This window comes from Marmota marmota, unplaced genomic scaffold, assembly GCF_001458135.2.
Source record: "Marmota marmota marmota unplaced genomic scaffold, marMar, whole genome shotgun sequence".
NCBI lineage: Eukaryota > Metazoa > Chordata > Mammalia > Rodentia > Sciuridae > Marmota > Marmota marmota.
In genome coordinates this window covers 6,329,134-6,352,402 of record NW_026000005.1, presented here as the reverse complement: position 1 = coordinate 6,352,402, position 23,269 = coordinate 6,329,134, and the positions used below count along the sequence as shown (strand labels likewise).

At 31.2% G+C, this 23,269-nt stretch overlaps 1 protein-coding gene and 1 pseudogene across 1 annotated transcript in view; one reads left to right on the top strand and one right to left on the bottom strand.

Moving 5' to 3' along the window:
* Znf804a (zinc finger protein 804A) overlaps window positions 1–23,269 on the bottom strand; it is a 295,321-nt gene that overhangs the window by 221,322 nt on the left and 50,730 nt on the right. The window lies entirely within an intron of this gene.
* On the top strand, window positions 19,509–21,298 carry LOC125618154 (annotated as a pseudogene).

The following is a 23,269-nucleotide window of genomic DNA, read 5'->3' as shown; positions in this document are numbered from 1 at the left end:
AGTACGGTTAAATAAATAACAGTTGTTAATAAAATTAGTTAAGTGTAAAACCCATTTAAATTTATCTTTATGGTAGACATTTAACAACTTGTTTTTTTATAGTGTAAGATTTGCTGAACATAAAAGTATTATAATTCCACTTCCATGCTTCAGTACTCTCTAAAGTACAAACAGGAGTGTCCCAGTGAAGTTTCAACAGAGCATGGATCTAGAGGTTTTGGTTGCAAGTTTACTGGAAAAATCAGTCATGGGAGAATGCAACTGGTATTTTTATTTAATAGATTACAGAACTGACTCATTGGAGAAAGCATTCCAATTACCATGTTTCATTTAGATCTATTTTCTATTGTATAGAGTATTATTTATTTTAAAATTATTATCCTATTGTCCCAATTATTTTGCTTTAATCATTTACTTTTTCAGATTACTATATTTTTAACTTTTATATTAAATAATACATCATAATTTATAGTATAGTTGATATGTGTGATTAAACAAATGTTTCAAGAGTTGAAAATATGTTCAACTTTTTCTTTTAAACATTTTTTTCAAGAATGTAGAATAGATTGTATTGTATATGGTAGAGATTTATGCTTCTAAATGTTTTTAAATATTTTGAATATTTGACCTTTCAGACTTGAAAAAGGGTAAAATAAGGTATTCTTACTAAATAATTCATATAATAGTCATTGTAGAATATTTAATGCAACAGTAAACTTCATTTGGTATATTTTCTTAGCATATTTTTAGTAAAATAAAACTTCCAAACAACCTCAGGGGATAAAATTATATAAGTTTTAATCTAATAATGTAAATTATTAATAAGGAATATTTATAATGGTATAGTCAGCTGGATCCAGCTATTGTTAAATAAATATGCAAATAAGAATACATGTGGTGTAAGCATAAGTCATGTGCATATTATTACTCTTCCTGGTCTTTCATTATTAAAAGAATAACAAATACATTGTATTTCATAAATTTCTGAACGTTTTAATGACATATAATAGCAATTAAGGCTAATATATACATTAATACATTTCCTTATAAAATTCAATAATAAAATTTTTAAGTTTGTTCACTTTTTTATAGAGAGGAATAAGCTCATCCAGTTAAAGGATAAATGACAGAAATCACCAAGGCAGAAAACTGATAATGAAAACAAAGTAACTGGTTGGAGACAGATTTTACTTTCTCTTAGGTGTTTATCAGTATATTATTAAATATGCCTATACCTCATTTTCTTATTTTGAGAAATGAAGAGTAAAGTATGTACTCATCTAGTAGTCACTGTGAGGATTAAGAGACTTAATACAAGTGAAAAATAACCCCCATAGTGTCCAGCACACAGTAAGGTCCAAACATTTTTATATTTTAAAATGATATCAACAATAGTGTAGATATCTAATTTCTGTTCTATAAGAAGTGAGTTAACTTATTATAAAACATTATCAGAAAAAAATGGGCATTGTGAAACATACCTGTAATCCCAGAAACTCCAAGGCTGAGGCAAAAGTATTGAACTTTTGAGACCAGCCTCAGCTACCTAGTGAGACCCTAAGCAATTTACCATGACACTGTCTCAAAATGAAAAAATTAAAGGGACTAGATGTAGCTCAGTAATAAAGTACCCCTCGGGTCCAATCCCATTCAAACCCATCACACACACACACACACACACACACACACACAATGTGTATATATATACTAAATACATATCATATAATATATATGATATATATAATACAATGTATATAACCAATACAGATATAGTGTTACACACAGAGAAAAAATTGTAATCTTTAATAATGTTAGGCTTGATGTGTGTGTGTGTGTGTGTATGTGTGTAATACACAAGTGTTAAAAAAACACAAATATATTGTTTTATACTGTGGAGAGACGACATAGCAGTTGTTATAGTAAAAGAAGATTGTCATAGATTGGATTTGAAGTATCCTCTGAAATGTTGTTTGAGAGAAGGCAAAAATATTTAGAGGTACATTGATTGGATAATGAGAACTTTAACCCAATGGGCATGTTAATTGTTGTTGATTGGATTAACTGGGAGTTAACTGCAGAAAGACAGGGTGTGCCTGGAAGAGGTGAGTCACTGGGGGTACTCCTTTAAGGCTTATACTTTGTCCCTGATTAATGGAAGTCTCTCTCTGCTTTTTTGTTGTCATGTCCTGAGCTGTTTTCCTTCTCCATACCCTTCTGTGTGATGCTCCTGCCTCACCTGGGGCCCTGAGGAATTGAGTAAACCATCTATGAACTGAAACCTCTGAAACTGCCAATGCCAAAGAAACTTTTTCTCCTCTAAAATTGTTCTTGCCAGATCTTTTCCTCGTAGTGATTTTAAAGGTAACTAAATAAAGCTTACAATGATAATAACATGAATTAATGTTAACAATAACAACAAATACATGTATTTATTACTTTCAATATCAAAATTATTTTGAATCTTCATTATATTATGATTTTTTTTCCTAATTTAGAGATGAGAAAATTGAAACAGTAGAAAGCAAGTAACTTGCCAAGACGACCATATTACTAAGATATGCAGATATCAGTTGTAGCCCCACACATCCACACATAGGTGGGTAAATATAAATAATGTGTGACTTTACCTGGTGGGTTTCCACAGACCATTGATATTCTATATTTATCATTGACTCAACTTTAGGTAGACAGATAAGACATTTTCTTAATTTATTTTCCTTAATTTCTTGAGTTAAGAAAATGTTTGCCTTCAGTAGATGAATGGATAAAGAAAGTGTGGTATATATACACAATGTGATATTACTCAGCATTTAAAGATAATAAAATCATGTCATTTGCAGGTTAATGGATGGAGTTGGAGAACATCATACTAAGTGAAGTAAGCCAATCCCTAAAAACAAATGCCAAATGATATAAGGATGCTGATTTATAATGGGGATATGGGGCAGGAGGAATGGAGAAAATTTAGATAGGGCAAGGGGAGGAGAGGAGAAAGAAGAGGACATGGGGGGAGGAAAGGCATGGAATGAGATGGACATTGTTACTTTAAGTACATGTATGAAGACACAAATGGTGTGACTCTACATTGTGTGCAACCCGAGATATGAAAAATTGTGCTATACATGTGTAATATGAATTACAATGCATTCTGCTGTCATATATAACAAATTAGAATAAATTTTAAAAATAAATAAATTACTAAGTTTTTAAAAAAGAAAATGCTGACATAGGGTTTATTTTTTTTAAAGCACATATGTCATAGTCTTTGTTTTTTTTTAATTTATTTTACATTTAGAAAATTGTCTATAATTTTCTTTTACAATATCTGTTCCTATTCCTATATTTTCAGAATTAACTTGGAATAAAAATATGTCATTTTTATGTAGAATCGGTGTCTTCTTTTCTTCACATTCATGACATTTCATGGTCATGTCCATCCCATAGCCCATCCTCTATCCTCACGGTCCTGCTCCACCCCCTCTTTCTCTTCATCTTACACTTGTATGTAGTGAAATCCTCTCATTCCTCCTTGACTTACCAAAACAAGTTTCACAAAATTTGGAGTTTCCTATTATTACCAATGCAGCTTTGATTTTCTCTTTCAAATTTTGTTTCTTGCTTCTTTGTTTTTTGTGACTATTTAAAAAAAGTAACAGTTTTTTTTTGAGCAACCTTATTATCACAAAAAAATAGAAAGAAAGGTACAGAGATTTACTTATTGTGCTGTGCCTTCCTCCACACAAGCCTTCTCACTGATTGTGGCAGAACATCTTCTGCCAGAACATCTTCTGGCCAAACTATCCTATGTACATATACAACTAATGAGCCCAGGTTGACATCCTTATCAAAAGTCCAAAATTAACATTAGAATTCATTCTTTTAAAAACTTTTATGAATGCATTATAGTCATATGTGTATTGGGGTTCATTTGAACATATTATACAATATATAATTTCATGTGCTCTAATTCAGTCCCCAGTATTTCCTCTTACCCTTTTCTCCTCCCTCTCCCTTCTCTTTCCTCTATTCTACCAGTCTTTCATGTGTTCATACACACACACACACACATATATATACACACACATATACACACATACATACATATATAATTAGTGCATTATAAATATGCATAAAGCTAAAATATATTTAGTTTAAAACTCAAAAAAAAACTGAAAAAAATTAATAAATTGGAAAATGATCTAAACAGACACCTCTCAAAAGAAGAAATACAACTGACCAACAAATATAAGAAAAAGTGTTCAACATCTCATCTTCTATTAGAATGACAATCAAGAATACAATACTAATAGGGGCCAGGGTTGTGGCTCTGTGTTAGAGCACTCGCCTAGCATGTGGGAGGCCCGGGGTTCGATCCTCAGTACCACATAGTGATAAATGAAGGTATTGTGTCCATCTACAACTATAAAAATATTAAAAAAGAATACAATAGTAATAAATGCTGGTGAAGATGTGGCAGAAAGATTAAATTATACACTGTTGGTAGGACTGCTAGTTACTACAAGCAGTCTGGAAAGCAGTATGGAGATTCCTCAAAAACTAAGAATAGACCCAGTTATCCTCTTCCACTCTAGCTAAAAGAACTAAAATCAATATATTATAGAGGTATAATCATACCAATATTTATAATAGTGCAATTCACAAAAGCCAAGTTATGGAACAAGTCCAAGTGTCTATCAACAGATGAATGAATAAAGAAAATGTTGTATTTAAATATACAATGAGGCTTTACTCAGCCATAAAGAAAAATGTAATTAAGACATCGGCAGGTCGATGGATAGAGCAGCAGAACATCATGCAAAGTGAAATAAGCTAGACTCAGAAAATCAAGGGTCAAATATTTTATCTCATGCAGAAGATAGAGCAAACTGAGGGTTACAAAAAAGCAAAGGGATTCCATAAAAACAGGATACAGATCAATGGAGGAGAGGAAGGGAAACAATGGGGAGAGAGGAGGAGAGGAAAAGAGAGGAGTGGTGGAATGAAACTGGCCAAACTATCCTATGTATACCCTTTTCTAGCTCTAAGTCATATTTTATATGTCCATTAATCTCTCTTCTAAACTATGAATGAAAGGGAAATAATCTCATTCTAGATTACAGACAGGAAACTGAACGAAGAGGAAAAAAATACTTATCTAATAATGTTAATTTTAGATTTTTTCTTTTTTCTAATGTATTTTTTATTCTTTTTAGTTGTTCATAATACCAGGAGATACCTGATCTAATCCTGATCTAAAGCATGAAACACAACCCAATTCAGTACCCAGCACTCCCTGCCACCGCTCCCCTCCCTCTCTCCACTATTCCCCTTTAATCCATTTACAGTTTACTGTCTCCTCCTTTTATTTATGGTTTTCTGTTCGCTTTCTTCATTTTCAAGTCTATACACATTACAGAAGTACGTGTTGTAGTTTTTTTTGAAAACTACACTGTTTCTATTATGCTTGAAGATTACTATCCAACAGCTGGGGATGTGGCTCAAGACGTAGCGCGCTCACCTGGTATGTGTGCCAGGTTCATCCTCAGCACCACATACAAAGAAGTTGTGTCCACTGAAAACTAAAAAATAAATATTAAATTCTCTCTCTCTCTCTGTCTCTCTCTCTCTCTCTCTTTAAAAAAAAGAAGGTTACTATGCTATGGCAAGATACAATTTAAGCCAATTAATTATAAAAAGTAATAGATAATAAAATATACAAATACTAAATTTTGACAATATATTATTTTACCACACTTTTAGCTTTAAACTGTTGCCTGAGATGAAAAATATAGAGAAATTAAGGAAACACACCAATCATAATAAATTATTTTAAACCTTCAAGTTCATAACAAAAATATTATGTGACAGCTGAGAAGAGCAGAATTTAAACTCTCAAGTATCTTCCTTGCATTTAAACAAAACAAAATCAGATCTGACATGAAGAAATCAGTAAAACTACAATCGTGTCACTAGAGGTAAGATATTTTGTGTTGGTGTGAGTAACATAAACTGTCAAAGTAAAACTATTGATTTTAAAATAGAGTTTGTCACTTTATTACCTATTTTGCTGTAACATTTTAGTGCAATGCATTTACTTTTTTTAAAAGTATGTATTTGGAAGTAGTGGCAGAAATCCAGTTTACCCTAATAAAGTCATTTATTTTCCTCCAAATTGTGAAGTTATCTTTAGAGTTTTCCCTTTATCCATTTTTCTTTGGCAATCTGTTTTAAAGGTAGTAAAGCATAAAGCAGTAAAAGAAGCAATAATGGAGTAAGAGACACACAAAGTGATACTTAATGGATTGTCAGCTCATGAAGGCAATTCACATGCTGTAGCAAAATGAGTTCTATGCACAATATAATCAATACTTATTGTAGCATCTTTCCTGCTACATGCAATTTATCAGTAAACAGGATCTGTCACATCTCATAGGCCTTGGAAAGCTAGTTGCTCTCATGAGCAATATTTATTCTGCAATGATTTCATCACAGATGAATCTAATTTAACCCACTATGCCCCAGAATCTCATATATAGGATACCTATAAAAAGAAATTTAGCAACAAAATTGTGACTATTTACAACCATGTCCACCTGCCACATATATAGGATACGTAAAATCTTAAGCAATGAAGTTAACTTTACATTATTTTTGTTTCCAACAAAGTTAACTTTGTTGTTCAATATTTTAATGGGAAGTACACAAAATGATTTAAAATGCATTTGAGAATTGAATAAAAAAATTATCTTCTTTGTTTTTTATGTTCCGACTTTCTTTTCCTTCGTCCTTCCCTCCCTATTTCTTTTGTATGCTTTTTTCCTCCTTCCTCATTCATTCACTCCTCCTTTTTGCCTTCTTCTTTTCTTTCCTCTTTTACTTCTTTGTTTTCCTTTCTACATTTTTTCTTTTTTCGTATAATTAAATTTAATGAATACCTATAGAAAGTTTTCATTTGACAAGTTACTATAGCTGCCTTTAATGTTATTTTTAAAAGTAGCATCCTTATTCATACAAAACTAGCACAGAACTGACATTTAAGAAGTAAATATAATAAACTATAATGCTTAAATTTGTAGCCATAATCTAGAATTCAGAAATTTTATGATTAATAATATATTGATATTATATGAAAATAGTATCATAAAATTAATAAAATAATTATAACAGTACATTCATATTTTATAATATTAGCACAAAATATATCCATAGAATTGGTGATTGGTGTTTCTAGGATCTATGTGTATCTGGGTGCAGGTCTATAATTAACAATTTTAAATAATTATCTGTTAGGATTTAGAGCATAGTGTAATCGCAGCAAGCAAATATGGAAATAACTTTAAGAGTTGCTAATTGATGAGCAATCTCTTTGCAAGATCTCTCCAGTTTCTTCACTCTGATTTCAGATTCATGGTCCAATTCATCTGTGATTTCTCACACTAATTTGTTATTCTGTTTCTGCATCTATTAGGATCATAGCATGTGAAATACTCTATGGAACAAGCACGAATTTAACAAAACTGCCTACATTTATCTTCATACTGTGACACTTCTCATGTTATTCAAGAACTTCAGTCACATCACTGAGTCTGTCTTTAGTGACATTAGCTTAATTTTCATACTTGTAAGTAATATTTGGATAATTGGAATGTATTTTTCATCACTTATCACAGGTGCAGTATCTTGTTTGCTGCACCTGGCTTTATTGAGCTCCATAGGGGTTCAGAGAATGTAAATACAAATCCACCAGGCAAAGCAGAAGAGACTTGAGAAAGAAAAGAGAAATGCACACACACACACACACACACACACACAGCTAAGATGCATCTATAACTGGAATCCTAAAATACAATAATAACAATTAAAATTGAAAAAAGATAATCAATAGCTGCCATTCTGACTGGAGTGAGATAAAATTTTAGAGTAGTTTTTATTTGCATTTCTCCAATTGTTAGTGATAATGAACATTTTTTCATATATTTGTTGATGGATTGTATATCATCTTCTGAGAAGTGTCTGTTCAGATCCTTGGCCCATTTATTGACTGGATTATTATTATTATTATTTTGGTGTTTAGCTTTTTGAGTTCTTTATATACCCTAGAGATTAGTGCTCTACCTGATGTGCGAGGGTTAAAAATTTGCTCCCAAGATGTAGGCTCTCTATTCACCTCACAGATTGTTTCTTTTGCCAAGAAGAAACTTTTTAGTTTGAATCTAAAAGAGAATGGCATTTGCAGGTAAATGGATGGAGTTAGAGAGGATAATGCTAAGTGAAGTTAGCCAATCTCAAAAAAAAAAAAAAAAAGAAAAGAAAAACATAGGTTTTCTCTGATATAAGGAGGCTGATTCATAGTGGGGTAGGGAGGGGGAGCATGGGAAGAATAGACGAACTCTAGATAGGGCAGAGGGGTAGGAAGGGAAAGGTTAGGGGCATGGGGTTAGAAATGATGGTGGAATGTGATGGACATTATCATCCAAAGTACATGTATGAAGACAGAAATTGGTGTGAATATACTTTGTATATAACCAGAGATACAAAAAAAATTGTGCTCTATATGTGTAATATGAATTGTTATGTATTCTGCTGTCACATATAAATTTTAAAAATTAATAATAAATAAAATAAAAAGATAACCAATAAAAAGACAATAAATATTTCTACTCTGGAAGACACTAAAGTGTAATATTAAATGGCTTATAAGTAAATCTATCAATGTATGTTCTTCCATACAAATAAGGAAAATTTGAATTATACTTAACAGTTTATAAATTAATATGTGAAAATTTAATTATTAGTATATAAAACATGAAATCACTTTAGTAACTCACTATGCAACCATTAAGGATATTACAAGATATCCTATATTTATGCTTGTACTTCTGCTCTTCCTCTGTCATTTCAGGACTTCCATACCAACCCTATAATATCTAAGACTACCATAGTCAAAACAGCAATTAGAGAAATAAAATACAGAATAATACCCACAATGCAAGGTACATGAATAAAGGAATAAACTATGAAAATGTGTGAGCACTGAAGTTAAGTAGACAAACTATAGTATAAGCCTTAACAGAATTTCAAAAAAAAGAAAGAAGCAAGAGAGAAGTCCTTCTATTAAAAAAATGTTAAGAATTTTCTAGAAATATAAGTAGAGTATTTTGAATGCAACACCATGTACTGGGAAGGAAAATTAAAATGATCTAACCATTGAATGCATTCAGCTGATCATACATACATTCTGAAATGAAAAAAAAAATATATTATGCTAGAAGATAGAAAGTGTGTATTTATTTAGAAAGAAATATCAATTATGCTGAGAATAGACTACTCTTGCCATAGAGACAATGCCAGAAAATTATGCAGTAAAATCTTTAAAATGCTTCAGGAAACTAAATATTAAGCTATAATTTTAATCCTGCTCTACTGTCTTTCAAAAATTAGTGGAAACTAAATAAGTTTCCATGTGAACACACAGTAGACTAGTCTGAAAGTGACAAACCATCACTAAAATAATTAACAAAGAATCTAACAGCACAAAGATAGATCAAGAAAAAATATTGTGGGGCTAAAAAGTACTTATATTTGTCACAGAAATGTAACACAAATATAACAGTAACACAAATTGATTTGTCCTAAAAATCTCAAAACTACTTTAGGCAATAATAAATCATTCTGAGTGTGACTGACTCTCTGTGTGTGACTGTACGTCCATGATTCATTAAGAAGTCAGGTTCCTTCTCTGTAACTTATGACTAGTGTGATAATTACCCGTATAACAATCTCCATAAAATTTTTGTGTTAAATTACAAAATATAGTTTCCATGTTTAGAACAATTTCTGACACACTCTAATAATTTTAAAAACAATCCCATATATTCCACTTGCTGAAGAAGCATCCATTTCCACTGGAAACATGGATTAGAATGCATTACCAACTTTACACAAGATTGCTTTACTATATATTTGCTTTTTGATCTTCAAGAATCATGTCTAGTTTCATTGATAAATATCCTAATATATGGAACCAGCAGTAGGAACAAAGTCATCTAAGAAGACCATAGATACAGTTTGAAGACTATTAATATGAATTTAAAATCTTGTTATAGAAGAGTTTGAAAATAATTCTATCCTTGTGCTTATTAATCTACTCAGTTATTCTGTGGCTAATTGTTAGCCATTTTCAATATTTCAGTGCTGATAATGGAAATAAAAGAATGACAAAGAAGGAACTTAAGATATATTAGAATTCTTTTTGTCAGCCTTCCTTGTTCTATATAGTTTATCTTAAGAACTCTACATTATTAATGTGATTCCATAGGAAGGAAACTGAAGCTCAGAAAAGGAACTACTACCAGAAAGAGGTAGAATGTGATTTGAAATGATGTCTAGATTTTTTTTAGAAGCCACAATCAAGAAAAGAAAAATATAGACACTTCAACAGCAAATAATTCTACAATCTGAAAGAATTCCATTTTCTACGGAACATTTTATGTACTTGCTAACTAATAAAGACCCAGCATCTCATCTAGCTGCATTTTAATAAACATAGTAATGGTTATTTAACTTGTAGTTACTCCATCATAATTATTTTTGCATGAATTGTTGTATAGTTTATTTTATGTTTCATAATCCTCTTTGTTCATAAAATACAGGAAGAGGCTAATGTGGCTATATAATTTTCTGCAACCAAAGGAGGAAAAACTGAGCAAGGTACGTATATGCCATAAACCAGACATGGGGCTCAGCATCTCTTTAGCAAAACAGATGAGGCAATGGTGTCTCTTAAGTGTTCCACTTACCCAGAAAGACAAATCCATAATCTAGTCTCAAAACCAATCAATTCTAGGGCAAAATTACTTACAATATTAGTGAATTAAATTCTCAAATTACATTAATGTTGGTATGTTATGTCCTCTTGAGTTTGTAGATAAATTATTGTTCTCCCTTTCCGTTTTTGATAATGAACTTAGGAAGGACATTTGACCTTTGGTTGGTACTCTGCACTCTTGGTCATTTTAGTGAAGAAGTATAACTTTCCAAAGAGCTGTTAAAATAACTATATTTACTTTCCTCAAGGATCCACAATAGAATATCTCGTGATTTTTCAAATGTGAGTACCTCATGTTGCTTCTAGCAACTAAATTTCCTGCCAAGGTTTTACTGTGAAGAAAAAGAAAATCATAGATTTCTTTTAAAAATTGGTGGGTGGAGAGAAATAATAATGTTATTTCAATTATATAATCAACTAAAGGGTTAGTGTTCCATTTTGGTGAAGTGGTAAAGAAGAAAAAATAAGCAAAAGGTTATTTTACTGTCTTTATAACTTTTTATAATCATAGAAAATAACAAGTCTCCTGAGATGTTTCTGGATCTTACAGATGTTTTGATTATTAATCTTTTTAAATTTATGTCTGAGATAACTAAAAGACATTTATTTTTTAAAGCTGAATCTGTTGCTTTTTAAATAAAATTTGAACTAGATAATACTAAAAATGAGTTGACATTCCCAGAAAGCACATTGCTTCAAAAATGAGTATTGGTTGTAGAATGCTTAATCTCTTGATATTATGAAAGATTTAAAAATAAGTTAAAGACATTTTATTTTAAAAAATTGGTTGGGTACATTATGCAATAGCTCTTTAAAAATGTTAAAGAATTTTCACATGAAACATTTAATTTTACCCTCCTCACTAGAATTTTCTTATATGTGAATTAACATATGAATTACATATACAACAAATAAGTTGAGATTTAATTGTTTTTGCTACCTTGATCAAGTTACAGATGAAATCTTTAAAAAACCTTATTTAATTCACATAAATGGTTGATATTAATTCAAATAACTATTCCTGTTTTTCTATTTGTATAAAAATAATTGATGGTCAGCTTTATTATGCAATCCTCCTAAAGGGCAAATTTCCACTGTGTGATGCATTTATATACTCCTTTTGTTTCTAGATCAGTATTTTCTACATAGTAGAACCCAAAATTTCACATGAAATAAATCATTATATGCCCGTATATGTGTAGTGAGCTTTATACAACGTAAAATCTAATGTTCTGACTAACCAGGTCAAAAGAAGAATGTTATTTTTTTAAACTATGAATTACTCAATAATGTTTCAGAAGTGTTGAATGTCCATTAAGTAGAAGAAATAAAGTTACAGAATGTTAATAAAAGTCTGTATGCCATATCTAAAAAACAGTCAAGAAAACTTTAGAATGTGTTTTAACAAGTAAAGACAATTTTAATGGATGAATAATAATAGTAAAAGATAACTAAGTTAATAAGCAACACTTATTAAAAATACAATATAAAGCACTAAGATTCAAATTACAGTTAAACTTTTAATTTCCCACTCTGATATCACGCATTTTATGGTAAATACTTTTACAAAAGAGTTTAAATTGCTCTTTGGATTATTTGCCTTTCTATATCTTCAACGTTATAAACATGCGAAAGGTAAATGCATTTTCTTTATAACTAAAACCAAAATTCATATGTAGTTAACAAAAATTATGTTCCATGAGATTATTGTGTAGGACTATTTTCTAGATGACCAGTTTTCTTCAATTCAATTTTTGTAGCAATGTGTTTTGTAAACAAACACTTTGCTCAGTTAAGATACCCTAAAAATTAAATTCTGATACTGATGCAAAGAGAATTATGACTACATTCCCCATGCACATGCACAAAATGATAAGACTACTGTAAATGCAAAATTAATGTCTTAAGTTAATTTGCCTCCCTCACCTCTAGCTAATTAGCAAAAATTAAACTTTATGCTAATCTGCATGAGAAGGTATATACAATTTGGAAACTGAGAATTTTTGCTGATCATGAGAAAACATATTCATACAAGTGGTGCAAATACAAAATTACCACAAAATCATTTTAGCAGTATTTAAAAGTATTACACATTATGATTACAATAGAGAGTGTAAGGAAATATTTTATCTTGGTTATTCATTATTTTTGTTTGCACATGTTGTTTCTAATGAATCTTAGTAGCTAAAGATTTAGAATACATGGATTTTGAATCTGTTGTAATCCATTAGCATGATGGACACAAGATGTGATATACTTCTTAGTAAATTTTGTGTGCTTTGAAATGAACCTGTCTTCCTAGCTTCTGATGTATTGTGACACTAGTTAAAAGAACTATTTTGAGGAAATCAATTGACATAAAGTATTAAATCGCTAATAAAATCTATATTTGCATTGAATTATGTTTACTCATGCACTAAAATTGCTCTATGTATGATTTTAATTGGATAAAGGAAACAATTGAAAATAAACAGTATGCTGTTTCAAATGTACACATTCCCTTGGGAAAATAATCACAATAGGCAGGATTTTGGCCCCTGTGATTTCCACTTCTTGGTATTACTCCCATGCTTATGTTACATGGCAAAGCGAGGTTGCAGATGTAACTAATTACACCCATCTATTAAAAATAGCAAAATTATTATGGATTATCTGGGTATTAACAGTGTAATTCCATGATGCAAAATGAAATTTTATATATACAAGAGAGAGGCAAAATAGAAAGTGAAAGAAATGTGATAGAGGGAGAAATCAGAGAAATTCATAGCACAGGAGGGAATCATGCAGATTGCTTTATCTGGTTTGAAAATGGAGATTGGACATCTGAGAAACAAATACAAGAATACAAGTCAGCTCTCAGAGCAGAGAGTGGCCTCTGGAGCACTGTCAACAAGGAAATAAGGATCTCAATCCTACTGACTCAAAGAATCTAAATCAGTGAACAACTTGAAAATGCTTGCAAGCAGATTTTTCAATCTCAAATTCTCCACTAAGAGATGAGCACTTCTGATTGACTCTGGTTCTGTGAGACACTAAAGAGAGAATATAGCTATGCAGCATCAGAATGTAGAACTATGGAAATTGTGTAATAAATGTGAATCATTTCAAGTTGCCAAATGTATTGGTGTACAGTAAGAGAAAACTAATATAGTAACTCAAGTCAATATCCCCAAATCCATCTTTGAGTTCTTTCCATTGGTGAGCTGTTTAGGTCAAGAGAGTGAATTTCTTTTTCTTCAAAGAAACTTGAGATGGAAGTACAGAGGTATCAGATTCCACACAAGAGGTAGATTCCTATGCATTATAGTTTCCTCATAGTAAGCTTTGTGATCATAACATATTACATAAAAGCAGCAAGCATAAAATGAAAATAAACTGAACATTTAATGTTATTCATGCAAAATAATAAAAAAGAAATATTTTAGATAATTTTCTTTGTGCTGAAAGTAAGTTTGTTATTTAAAATCAGTCAATATAATGAAATATTAGAGGATTAAAAGTATGAGTAATGGATTGGGAATAAGTTTATCAATCTTCCAAACAATTTCAGATCAGAATTATTATTTAAATTTATATTTAGAGGGCTGAGGTTGTGGCTCAGTGGTAGAGTGCTCACCAAACATTTGTGAGGGTTCAATCCTCAGCACCACATAAAAATAAATAAATAAATATTGAAGGTATTATGTCCCAATACAACTAAAAAATTAAAAAAAAAATTAAAATTACATTTAGAAATAGAAAGACTATTTAGATTCACTTGCCATGTAACTGTATTGATTTGCTTGTATTTTAATTGATTTACTTAGGCTTTATGAATCATTGAATATTTTAAAAATTCAAACACCGATAGAAATATTGTTATTCATCTCTGATTTATTTCATTAGCATTTTTCAAACCTAAATGAACATCCTAAAAAATGAGGTAGACAAGAAAAAAAAAACATGCCCTACACAAAGATCTTTAAATATGTTCCTTGAGACAAAATATATCTTCAAATTTGTCAAACTGCTTTGTGACCTCTATAGCTATTTCTAAATCTTCTGGAAAAAGTTTTCTTGGCAATGTCTTACACATTCTCTAGTTCCATATGTATTCTCTGTATGTTGAAGATTGTTGAATTAAGTAGTGAAGGATACTGAGATTAACGCCTCCCAGATAAAACACCCTTTCATCTCCATTTTATAGTGTGTGATGTCTATCTAAGGCAGAGAACAAAGGAGTAGTAACATGTATGCATTTGCCACCTGACAAAGAAATGCATGCATCAAAATACCCATGGAGTTGTGCCTTAACCACTGATCTTCATTCAAACTCAATGTAATTTCCAGTTAACAAGTAATATTTTATATTCAATACATGTGAAGTATTAATTGCACATCTCTATATGAATATATATACACACATATATATATACTTTTAATATATATATTCATATATTACGTATATATATATATATACATACATACATATATATTCTCTTTTTCCACTAAGATCTGAGAAAGATTCAAAGAAAAGCTTGGGGTTTTGAGAGTTCATTAAAAAAACAGATTCAAGCCAGAAGATAAACAGTAATTTTCCTTACCTAATGTCTGAGTTTCATTCATTTCATTCATTATTTTCTTTTTCAAAAACAACATTCTGATGCTTTGTTTTCTACCAGTTCAATTATGATATGCAGTGAATGAGGACAGCCATCACTGTGTTGTGTCTACTGTGTGGCAGAAGTCATCATGACAAGACGTTGGAGGACATAAGGCAGACAGCAATCCCTAACTTTACCTGGTATTAAAAGATACCTTATATGTGCCTCACCTAGGTTGTAGCATCAAAAATAACACTGAATTTGGGCAACTGTTACTATTTAGTTTAAAATATGTTGCAAGTAGTCTGAACTCATGAAAGATGATTTGTTCCTGTTTTCATTAGAAAAGAGCTGGGAGGCTATACTACAAAGAGGAGAAGTGAAAATAAAGACATATATAGGTAAAGAAGTGTAGGCAGACTAATAAAGATGGAATGTATCCCTATATTCTCAGGATCCAGGTACTTTTTCCTGAAAACAATTGGACTTAATGCCTTGTCCTTCCAAATATACTTATTTTGAACCTCATTTTATCAAGATCCTATTTTTTGACATCTATTTTAATAAACATATCTAATAAAGTATATCAGTATTTTAATCTATTTGAGTAACCTTCACCATTTTAAGAAAAGCCTCCAACCAGAGTTTTGAGACTCATGTGATAAATACATTACCAATGGTTGGTATCAAAAGAAGAAAGGAAACACATTAAATCTAAAAAATACCTACAATCTTATTCAGGATCTGAAAATGTTTTGAGAATAAACAGCACACACACACACAAAAAAAAACCTGAACATAAAATGTGATCTTTTGGGCTAGGGTTGTGGCTCAGCAGTAAAATAAATAAATAAATAAAGGTATTGTGTCCAATTACAACTAAAAAATAAATATTAAAAAAATGTAACTTGTTATTGAAATCAATATCAAACAAAACAAAGGGAAGGAAAGCACAAAAAAAGAAAAATTTGGAACCATTGAGATATAGGTGGATAATCGATCATAACTGCATACACAGATGATACATAAAGATGGTATATTAGAACAAATACTACATCAATGTTAAATACTTACAATGCGTTCATTTACAGTTACTTCTCTGAATGATCACAATTTTGGGGATAGATATTATGATATTTAAGGATGAGCCAGGTGTGGTGGAAGAAGCCTGTAATCTCAGTGACTGGGGAGGCTGAGACAGGAAGATTGCAAGTTCAAAGCCAGCCTCAGCAAAAGTGAGGTTCTAAGCAATCCAGTGAGACCCTGTCTCTAAATAAAATAAAAAATAGGGCCGGCGATGTGATTCAGTGACTCAGTGGTTGAGTGCTCCTGAGTTCAATCCCCAGTGCCAAAAATAAATAAATAAATAAATAAGGATGAAGTATATGAAGTTTTTTTCAAATGGTTCTGCCCATAAACACATATAGATTATACATATATATAATATATATTTTATAATATATAATATATATTCATTAATATTTTCCTACCTTTGTTCAAATCCTCTCTCTCTGAGAGAGAGAGAGAGAGAGAGAGAGAATTTGAACAAAGGTAGGAAAATATTAATGACTGGATGATCTAGGTTAAGGTATGTGAAAGTCTCTTGTATTAATCAGGTAACTTTATTGGTAACTTCAAAGCTTTTCAAAATAAAACTTGCGGAAATGAATAAAATGTATACTAGACAAATTTTCTACGTGTATCATTCTAAATCGTTGTCATAATGTTTTTAAATGTTATAATATTAAAAATTAATTGAAACGATTATGAATTAAATGTTTTCCCATGTATGTTTTTTCCCCTGGTGGGTTTGGTACTAGTTTACAGAGAAGTTATTCACTTCTGTATGTTGATATCTTGTGCTGCTACTTTTCTGGTAGAGTTTCATGGGTCTTCTAAGTACAGAAACATATCATTTGCAAACATAGATAATTTGACTCCTCTTTTTACTTGTATACCTTCAATTTCTTTTACTTGTATACCTTTAATTTCTTTCTCATGACTAATTTCTCTGGCTAAAATTTTAAGAATTATATTAAATAAGAATGGTGAGTGGATATTCTGGTCTTGTTTCTTATTTTAAGGAAAATGCTTTAAGCATTCCTCATTCAGTATGATTATTGGCTTGGTTTGTCACATGGCTTTATTATATTGAGATAAGTTTTTTGCATCCCTTTTTCATCATTGTTTTAGCAGAAATATGTAGTGAGTTATGTCACTTTTCTGCATCTATGGAGATGAACATCTGACTTTTATTCTTAATTATATTTATGTGATGAATTGCATGTATTGATTTGCATATGTTGAACCAACTTGCATTCCTGGAATGTAACCAAGTTGATTATATTGTGAGATCTTCTTAATATATTTTTAAATGTAGATTATTAATATTTTATTAAGAACGTTTACATTTATGTTCATCAGAGGTATTGGCCCATGATTGTCTTTCTTTTCTTTCTTTCTTTTTTTCTTTCTTTCATGTTGTCCTTCCCTAGTGGTGATATCAAAGTAATGTTGGTTTCACAGAATGAATTTGGGAAGGGTTCCTTCCCTTAATTCTTTGGTATAGTTCAAGAATTGCCATGTATGTCTTCTTGAAAAGCTTGGTAAAATTCAGCAGTGCGGGCATTAGTCCTGAGTCTCTCTTTTGCTGGGAGCCTTTTGTTGTTGTTATTGTTGTTACTGATCCAACAAACTTATTGCTTGTTTATTGGTCTATTCAGACATGTTATATACTCAGAGTTTAGTTTTAATAGGTTATACTGCATCTATTTTATCCATTTCTTCTACATTTTCTAATTTGTTAGAGTATAGTTGTCCAAATTAGCCTTCAAATATCTTTTGAGATATTTGATTCTGTGACATTAGTTATAAAGTATTTTTCATGTCTGATTCCATTTAACTAGATCTTCTCTCCTTTTTCCCTCATAGACCAGCTAAGACTCTTTTGATAATTTTTCATTTTTTCAGAATGCCAATTCTACTTTATATATTTCTACTTTATTTATTTTTGTTCTAATCATCATTATTTCTTTCCTTCTACTAATTTGGAGTTTGGTTGGTTCATGATTTTCTAGGCCCTTCAGTTGTATCATTGTTACTTGTTTAAAAATCTTTCCTTTTTTTTTTTTTAAATGTGAGTATGTATTGCTTTGAATTTACTTCCTAGGGCAGTTTTTTCCTGTATCCTTAAATTTTCATATTATGGTCTTCCATTTTCAATTGCTGGATTTTTTTTAAAGTTTCTTTTTTTTGATTTCTGCAATAATCCATTTACTTTCAAAAGTGGGTTATTCAGTCTCCCTGTATTTGTATAATATATAAAATATTTTTGTCTCTATTTCCTGTTTCAATTTCTAATTTTGTTCCAATTTGGCCAGAAAACATACAATATGTGGTTAATTTTTTATCTGTTCACACTTTTTTTATGGTCCAGTAGATGGTCTATTGAAGAGAATCTATATGTTGAAGGAAGGAATGTATGTATATTCTACATTGATGAAATGTTCTATAAAATGCATGTGAAGTTCATTTGATCTGTAGTAGAGTTTAACTCTGACATTTGTTTTTTTTTTTTTTTTGGTCTGGATTATGTGTTCATTGATGAAAGTTGGGTACTGAAGTAGGTCACTATTATCATATTTCAGCCTATCACTTACTGTAGATTTAATAGCATTTTCTTTATAACATTGGGTTCTCTGATATTATTCCCATATAAGTTTTCAGTATATGAGAACAATATTAATAGTTATATCTTCTTATTGAATTGATTCCTGGAGTAATATATAGTAAACATTGTCTTATCTTGAAGTTCATTTTGTCTGATATAAGTCTAGCTATCCTTACTTCCTTGAAGTCTCCATTTGCATGGAACATATTTTCTCCATTGTTTTGTTTTCAGTAAATTAATTCAGTAAAGCTTCAGGACACAAATCAGTACACAAAAATTAGTAATTTTTTATACTAGTAGTAAACTCTCTGAGAAATCAACAATAAAAGTCATTGAATCATAATGACTATAATAAAATATCTTAGAATAAATTTAACCAAGAAAGCAAAAGAAATCTACAATGAAAATTACAAATGCCTCTAAAATGATAAAATAAATTGAAAACACATAAAAATAACAGAAAGACCTCCTATGTTCATGAATCAGAAAAATTAATATTTTTAAATGTCCACCCTACCTGAAGGAATTCACAGAATCAATGTAATCCTTACCAAAATAACCATGGCATTATTCAATGTAATCCTAAAATTCACATGGAAGTAAAGAATCCCAAATACCAAATCAATCTGGAGCAAAAAGAGCACAAAGTTGGAGGAATTCCAACGCCTGATTTCAAGATTAGATACTACAGTTCCGTCCTAGCTGAAGAGCAAAGATCTGCTGGCAGCCTAAATCTCACCAACAATTCAGGGGTTTTTAGAACTTTGGCTATCAAAATAGGCAGAATTTTCCTTGATCATATTGTTGGTACCCTCTCTGTTTTCTTGTGCAAACTGTAACACAATCCTGACTAACAGCTCAGATCTCATCTTCACTTGGTTCACAGGCGCCATGGGTAGAATGTTTCTTTTTAACAAGGTAGTTAACCTACAGTACAGTGAAGTTCAAGATTGGGTCAGGCTCAATGGGTGACACATGATTTGTAATGTGATCTGCAAAAACTGCAAGAGCAAACTCGGATGGATCTGAGTTTGCTACTGAAGACAGCCAGCATTATAAGAAAGGCCATGTGATCCTGGAACACGTTCTAGTTCCAGAGATTGAGAGCTTTGAGGAGAAGGTACCATCTGATAACTCTTGAAGAAAAAGAGATAAATCCATCTGTTCTCAGGTCCCCTTCACTGAAAACAAAAATCTACTTACACACACTGTCTTCTTAGCATCAGAGTTGGATTTGTGAACTGCAGAACAGAAGTTGTGAGAATGTTAAGTTGGAACCTGTCCTTCCTTCTTTCCTTCCTTCCTTCCTTCCTTCCTTCCTTCCTTCCTTCCTTCCTTCCTTCTTTCCTTCCTTCCTTCTTTTTAATTTTGTATTTTCCAACCAGCAGTGTGTACAGAGAATACTATGCAGTTGCTTTTAGTTTTTTCCTCCTGTGTTTACATCTTGAGGCTGAAGAGTCTCTGCAGCTATATGGTGGGCTATGTGGAGAAAAAAATCTGGGCTATTAGAGTTGAAAAAGTGTGTTTTATGTAAATTTTGAATGGAGAATATATCAAGAGCATGTTTTTAAAACTTATTTGGGTTTCATTTTAAAACTTTTTTTTTTTTAACTCAGTGATTTCAATTGATTTGCTGGCTTCAGAGATGCGAAATCTAAGCTCAGCATTAAAGACTCAGGGTTAGCCTGGCTTGTTCTGGCCCATGTGTTGGAGATGAACCCTAGCACCAGAAGCCATTCTTCCTTGTCAGTCTTGACCTGAAGATGTCACCATTCCTACTCACTTGTCACCACATAACTGGTGTTGATTGGAAACATTTTCTGAAATGAGGCAGAACTGATGGGTTATCTTTTTCCATGTAACTTAAGCATAGTGATATAAATAAAATAATAGTTGGGGGGAGGGGAAAGACGCACTACACAATCACAGTCACCAAAACAGCATGATACTGCCATAAAAGCATACACAGATCCATAGAACAGATTAGAGATACCATACTCAGAGTGATAGATTCCCTAGATTTTCAGAATTATTTCAAAAAAGTACCACAATCATACATTTAAGTAAATATATCCTCATTAAAATGCTTGAAGTACACAGGAGTCAACTAATGGTTTATTATCTAACTGAAAGTTCTCCAGGGTTCTGCCTCAAGAATGAATTATTAAATGTGTTCAGTTCTTAAATTTTTAGTATTTGTTTTAAATAAGTATACAACAGAGTTAATTTTTTAAATATTTTTTTAAAATTTTATTGTATTTTTTCATTTGTTCTAATTAGTTATACATGACAGTAGAATATACTTTGATACATTATACTTAAATGAAGTATAATTTATCATTCTTCTGGTTGTACATGATGTAGAATCACACTGGTCTTGTAGTCACATATGTACACAAGCTAATAATGTCACATTCATTCGATTTTCCTTCTTACCTCCATATCCCCTTCCTTCATTTCACTCCCTTCTACTTAATCCAAAGTAACTCTATCCTTCCCTAGACCCCCCACCCCATTACTTTATTGTGAATTAGCCTCTGCATTTCCGAGAAAATATTTGGCCTTTGGTTTTATGGGATTGGCTTATTTTGCTTAGCATGATATTTGCCAGCTCCCTCCATTTTCTGGCAAATGCCATAATTTCATTCTTATTTAGGCTGAGTAATAGTTCATTGTGTATATATACCACCTTTTCTTTATCCATTCATCTTTCAAGTAATTTCAAATTACATGCAGGACTACAGAAGAGAGTTAAAACATACTGGTTGAACAATGGTTTCAACATATTATGTTGAAGCAATACTGATTAGTTAGAACACCTAATAAGTATATTTCATAAAAAATAATAATTTTGTTCCATCTTTGATTTAAAATTAAATAGCTGCTTTTACTTGTTGTCTACTGATTCATTCTAAACTTGAATGGAAGATTTAACTGATTTTTAATAGAGGACATAGGATCCCTTGCATACATGTGGAAGAAATTCTACCATATAAATATTACTCAAAATAGAGTAATCAAAGTGATAGCTCTAAAAATCATGCCAAGGTGATATCAGTTTAAACTCAGTATCTACTAAGGACTTGCTAGATTCTGGTGCCTCTGTTTACTCACCCTTTAACAAGAATTCAAGGTGTCTCAAGAGGCTTTTTCTGGACAGCTCAGGTGTAACAATTATTCTTGTGTATTACACATTTTATGCTTGTATCTTTTACTTGTGTTTGAGAACACAAATAGGTTGGTTGTTCTTTCTAGGACATTTGGCATGTTGTAAGAGATTAATAGAAGATTATTTAAAATAGAATAATTGTGTTTGGGACTTAGTCCGTTCACTAAGTTTGTAGTATGGGGACGGAAAGGAGAAAAGAGTCATTGCAAAATTTTCATCAAATATTGAAAGAGTGGAAGAACCTGTGGACTTGTTTTGTTTCCAGAAAGTTTAATAAGACAAATCTATGATTGATTATAGGTAGATAGATCTTTATCTAACATTTCTCAATATCTTTAAAAACAACTTTCAGAAATCATATAGAACAGATTAGATAAAGAATGCCTGGTTTAACATTCTGTTTACAAGTAGGGACATTTAGACTCTGACTATGTAAATTTGGAAATAATTTACCTATTTGCCACATGTAGACTAAATGTATACTGAATTAAAAAAATTCTTAAACAAATGGAATTTACAAGTCAACAAAGAAATTGACCTAATCACCCTCACCCCTCCCATTTACTTTTGTTTTTATTTTTTGTGGTACTGGTGATCAAACCCAAGAACATTATGCTTCTAAGAGACATTCTCAGTCCTGTTTTTATTTTGAGATGGGATCTCACTAAGTTGTGGAAACTGGGCTTGAACTTGCTATTCTTCTGCCTCAGCCTCCTGAGTCACTGGGATTACATGTGTATGATATCATACCTCACTGACTTACTCATTTTTAAAGATTCTGAAGTGGATACATTTTCTCCTGCTCATCTCTGTTCCTGGAAAGACATTAGACCCGCAAATTACTAATTAAGCACTTGGTAACCTGGAGGTGTTTCTTTATGTACTTTCTATGTGTTATCTATTCATTCAGTTTTATGCTCAACTACATATATATGTAATATGATGATTAAATGCTAAAAGGTGGTAATGTTAAGCTGTATGTATGTAAAGAATATATTTTTTTCCACAGGTTATCAAGG